Source organism: Macrosteles quadrilineatus, unplaced genomic scaffold (assembly GCF_028750875.1).
Source record: "Macrosteles quadrilineatus isolate MER2022 unplaced genomic scaffold, UCM_ALF_1.0 Scaffold_2__2_contigs__length_208266976, whole genome shotgun sequence".
NCBI classification, from domain to species: Eukaryota; Metazoa; Arthropoda; class Insecta; order Hemiptera; family Cicadellidae; genus Macrosteles; species Macrosteles quadrilineatus.
The window spans coordinates 134,555,483-134,561,482 of NW_026542595.1; positions in this window are offsets into that span (position 1 = coordinate 134,555,483).

Here is a 6,000-nt window from a genome sequence, read left to right on the forward strand (position 1 = left end):
TACATAAATATATATATATATTTATATATATGTGTCCGTTAGCGCGATAACTCGAGCATAAATGATCCGATTTTGATGAAATTTGGTACAAACGTGTAAACCTACGTTTATTCGCACGAGTTCGCGAACCAGCATGATCGGACTATGGGAACGGGGGTTTATGGGGGCTTTTATGGTGTAAAAATGGGTTTTTTTCCATTTTTGACCCAAAATACATAAAATTTTGCAATTTCTTTTCAAACAATTTTGTAGAGCTTAAAAAAAAAATAATTTAGTATATTGAGTTATAATTTATAAATTTAGTTATAATGCGCCTAATGGTTACAGAGAAAATTCTAAAAAATTGGAAATTTAAAATTCTCATGTTATTCTTATGGAGAATAATAAATATTGTACTTTATAGTCTACTAACTACTACCATAAACTGTTATATTACTTCTAATCAAATCAGTGTTAACTTTGCTAAATGTCCAACTTAACTATGAAATCACACAACAACTTTTGACACATAACCTTTTATGAAAAATTCTAAAAGAAAAACGATTATTTACTTGTATGGGAAAGATGTATTTTTTTCAAGATAGTTAGGTCGAGATTGTATAGTCCTTATTATTTTTCTTAACACCAGGAACATTTTGTAAAGTTTTTTTTGCTTATGTTATGTACAACATGGTTAGTGACTCTGGTCCATAGTTTGGTAGTTTTTAAACCTCCACCGCGGTTGAGATATAATTAAACATTTGTTTATCAAACTTATGCGGTAAACAGATTTCCAATTTTATGTACAGATTATTTCAATACAAGCAAAAGAATTGTCAGCACGAAATATGACATTTTGTTTAATACCGTAAGACCATTGATCTGACAATATGGCGTCATTACAATGCTGAAAACAATACAACCAATCTGATATTAAGTTTAGAGTGTTCAAGATAGTGCTTAATTGCTCCTGGAGCAAACTTATGTCAAGTTTGTAGCACTATGTCGAGTATTACGAGTATAGTTTGTCTATGACTCAGATAAGTAACTTGGGCCAGAGACTAGTTTGCAACTATCGAAACATATCGGTTAATTTTAGCTCTTAACTCACAGACAATTATTCATTAATGAATAATACTGTAAAACACAATGTAAATATATTGAATTTTCCATTTCTTAGGAGACCAACAGTACTAACATTCATACTTGGCTTTAAAATACCTACTTTGAATGGTCGTCATTTCATTGAAAAGTATCAAAGTAAGTAAGTAATACCTTTTTAAATAGTCGAACGGAATAAAATTCTCTAAACGTTTGTAAAAAAAATGATAAATGCAAGTGCTACTCTAAAGATTTTCTTAAAATGTAATAGCGATAATTAGTTATACGTCTTACTAAAACGAATTTTCTTAAGTGGTACATTTGAGGAGTGTTAAAGAGTGTAGGGGAATTCAGTGTCATGAACACCCACAACATTTAAGGTTGTAGGATATATATCTTAGTCTAACAAGGGAAGGAGTGTGAAAGAGACAGCCTTGATTTACTAAGTGTCTCCTGTCTCTTTCTTACAATAAGGGATTCTGGGAGAATTATTTCAATCGAAATATACCATGACGTATAGTTAATTTATTGCGTATATTTTCAGTGCAATGTTAGTCTTACATGAATACTACATAAATTACTAAATTTACTGTAGGCAATTTATTATTATATATCTTCAATTATCTTTTGTATATTCACCAAGTAACACAATGTTACATGCATAAACATGGTAATGTTTAATGTTACAATTTAAAATTTTTTTTGACACTGGAAAAAATCATATTCACAGCTTGAGTTAATTAAATCATAATCAAGGATCGTGACGAAAGAATGTAATACTATCTTAATCGAACGATACAGCTTACTTTATGAGTATTTACTAAAATAGATGAATTGTTGTGTTGAATAGCATCAGTGAATTATCCAAGGGAGAAAAATAAACTAAACTATGAGACTCCAAAAGTATGCGAATTTATTGAGAAATACACATTATGTGTTGTTTAAAAGTAACCAAAACAATTAGTGTACTCTCAGAGTAATAATGTATTATTACTTTGAGGCGTAACTAACTCAATGGCTTTGACTACTATTTCGTGAACAGTGTTATTATGTCAAACTGTGATTCTTTTTTATCGTGACTGAAGACAGGTATTCCGAATCATATAAATTACTTTGTTACGTCCCACCTTCACATCCTAGGAAGCTAGGTTCTAGTCCGGAACTGTTTTCCACATTACTTCAGGCTAGTCCTATAGGGTTGTGGCATTATCACTTAGATAAAATCCATTGGTGATTGGCGGGATTTGAACCTGGGACCTCGTTACCGAAGCTCTGCGCTCTATCACTATACCAGGTTGTTTCCCATAATATAAATTACCAGGCATGATACTGATATTTATTATTATTGGATGAGTCGGTGGCTCAGTAGCGTTAGAGACTAAACCCAAACCAGTGATGATGTAGGTTCTAGTGCCACTACAAAATATTTACCAGAAAAGTTCATTCTTTTTTGTTTCGGTTTGGAACTTCCTTCTCTTGATTCATTTCTCACACAATCAAAAATGTGGGCGTGTAAATGAAAGGATAAAAAAGGCTACAAACGTCTTTGAAAAAAGCTTTATATGACTTTTTGACTTTACCTTTTAATTACGACTTTACCTTTTAATTACACAGCATAAATGACTTTTTATGAAAACCCCTTAATACTCTATAGAGGTTAGTAACCGAATACACACAAGCACATACAAATGTCGTTTTATTCCTTATATGCTGTAGGAAGTGTGTGGCTATCCTATTGTGGATAAATACACATATGATCATACACCTTTTATTTAATTTCGCAAGGTTTTTTAACGCCCCACCATCACATCCTATGACGCTAGGGTCTAGCCAAGAACTGTTTCACGAATTACTTCAGGCTAGTCCTAGAGGGTGACGGCATTATCACATAGATAAAATCTATCGGTGATTAGATTCTGGCGGGATTTGAACCCGGGACCTTGGGATCCTAAGGCCTGCGCTCTACCACTAAACCAGCTCACTTCCCCAAATAGTTAAGCATAATAGAAATAACTATCTTAAGGTACAGTTTGGAAAAAACATCTCACAAAGGTTATATTTTAAAATAATTCTTTGACACTTTGATTTGATAAAACGATAAGCAGTTGAGTGTGTATTTTCCTTGTATTTACCCCGAGTTAGTTAAGGGTAGTTTGTTGAGTCTGTTTGTAGTCTCTGTCTGACAAAGGTTTGCTGCAGGACCAAAGCCTCAACACTGTAGTCTGAAAACAGTATTTCCTGGAAACAAACACTAGGTTTGAGGCACTTTTATTTAAACATATTTAATATATTTAATTGATAGTGAATTAAATGTGATGACTATTTAAGATTTTTCAAGATTCACGAATTTACAAATTTAGTTGTTTTCTACCTGTTCTTCTGTAATCATTGGAGGTATTTAAAATATTAGAATTCGCAATAAATTAATGTTTTGGTCATGTAAGAAAACATTTTGCGTTAAATAGAATGCAAATAAAAATAAGTTTACTATAGCACCGCAGGTTTTTACCTCATTATGAGTACTGTAGCTTCTTTCAAAGAAATTGTATCTAGGTTCCGTTACTAATTTAGTGTACTAAATGACATCTATGACATTTTATATAGTATTTGAGTTCTTATTCAAACTTCAGTTAACAAAATAAAGTATACAATTTGTAAAAAGTGAATTTATTACATACAAAATTATAAAGCAAGTGCTGTATAATTTTTTGATGTAATAAACTAAAATATAAGTAAGGAGGGGATTTCATTTTTAAGACACTCACGTCAGTCATTTTACACTAATCCGTCATCTTTGCCTACATGCCATAGAGTATCCTTATTCGTAGTAGAGAAATCCAGTAACTCATCACAGGTGAGGCATTAAAAGCGTCAATTTTCTGCTTTTAATTAACTATTCTGGATGTTTAAATTGTAGGCAATGAATAATATAACGTCAAACGACTTTTACTAGTAATGGTGAATCATGATATTTTGTGTCTACTCACCAATGGTACACAGGTCTCAGTTAGATGTCAAAGTATGTATGTGACTCCCCGGAGATTGACCCTGTTGTATATTTAAGCAGCATCTGCCCTGTGTATATCATGGGTTTTATATGATTCCTTGGCAACCGTAGATTTTAGCCTATTGATTCACGAGTTTGGTTTACTTAAAAATTTTATTTTTTGTGTATGTCCTATTAAGTCTCTTAAAAATATGAATCCATTTGAATGGGTGTACTAATTTCAGCGTTTTTAAAGATTATTTTGGCTTTTGCTGCATCATAAAAAATAAAAAATAAGTTTTACCTTACTTTTACGATGTAAAACAATATTGTTTTGTAGAATGGCAGTTTCCAAGAGTATTCTGCAGTTTGAAATAAATTCTAAAAACTCAGCCAAACGCTAAAGCGTACACAAACACAAATATTCACGCTTGTCTCGCCCAGCTGAAAGTTTTATTAAAACAATCCCATGTAAAACTTTCCAAACATATTTGCCTGTTCCGGTTGCGAAATGTTTGGCTATCGTGGTAAAGCATTTTCAAATAACAAACTAAATTATATTTATAAGAAGTTATACACGAAGCACCACGGTTATGATAATAATTTCTAAGCATTTAAGAGATTTTCTTGAATGAGATCTACTATGATATAAATCTCAAGTCTTAAACCTAAAAAATATCCTGTCCTGGCTTGGCCCTTGACCTATCCGTACAGTATTGCCAACACAATACTATAACTTTAATATACATACATAGCACACATAGAATGTTTAGTACAAGACGCTGAGATGAGGCAATATGATATTTTTTTTTGTCCTAGGACGCTAGGTACGAGCCTGAGATTGTTTTTCACATTACTTCAGGCTAGACCTAGGGGCTGTGGCATTATCACTTAGATAGACTCCATTGGTGACTTGGCGGGGATCGAACCCGGGATCCCAGGAACCGGAGTCCTGATAAGTCAATGGTATCATAAACGCATGTTTTCAAACTGAGTATAAAGAAAAATAACATCATTAACAACAAATCGTCCTTATACGCACACTGAACAAATATATGGCTAATTCCTTAGGCAAACTTAAGGTAACTTACAAACCCCCATTAAACCCCATTTATTTAAATACTACTCTGTTTGGTCCTTTACCCACTGCTATCAACATATTTCTGTCAGAGACTTAGTTAGAAGAGAGAAGTTAGGTACAGTGATTTATTACGTGAAATATCAGCAGTAATAAGTTATTCAAGTAATAAGAATTCAAGTTACTTGAACCATTTTGACTTTTATCATCGTGTTTGTCAGGTACGGAAGGCTAAAAAGATAGAAAACAGTGCATTATGTGTCTACTTATACATTTGAAATTATGTGTTATGCAGAATTATGGTGAATCCAATCTTTTAACTGCAGGAGTATTGTTTTTGATTGAATTGGCGCCATCCCAATATACTATGTGGAAAGTTCAATTACATTTATAGGGGTTTTCTTTATTTTTACCAATCTAGCTAGTCTTAGTCTTATGGATTTTTAATCTTAACATTATGACGGAAGAAGGAATTAGATTCTTTAACTTTGAACAGTAACTCTACCTTAAAAAATTATTTTTATTTTTAGGTTAAACGTTTTAGTTAAACTTTAGTATCATGCTGATTCCAAAATACATTTTATGACATCTCCCTCACATTTTGACTGAGATAAAAACGTCAACTACTGTGTCCCTTATTGACCGCTTTCCTTGATAAAAGTCTTGTTAATGGATATAGTTGTTTTGGAAACTCTTGTCATGAAAGTTTGAAAATCTCTTTGATCGACAAGAATAAACTTAGTAGACGAACTTAGAACCGGTGCTATCTTGTAATTTGAAGTTTAAATAGAAGCAGCGATCAAGATTGTTTAAAAGTAAAGTTGGAGTTTTAAAAGTTAAGCTTCATTATCTATCG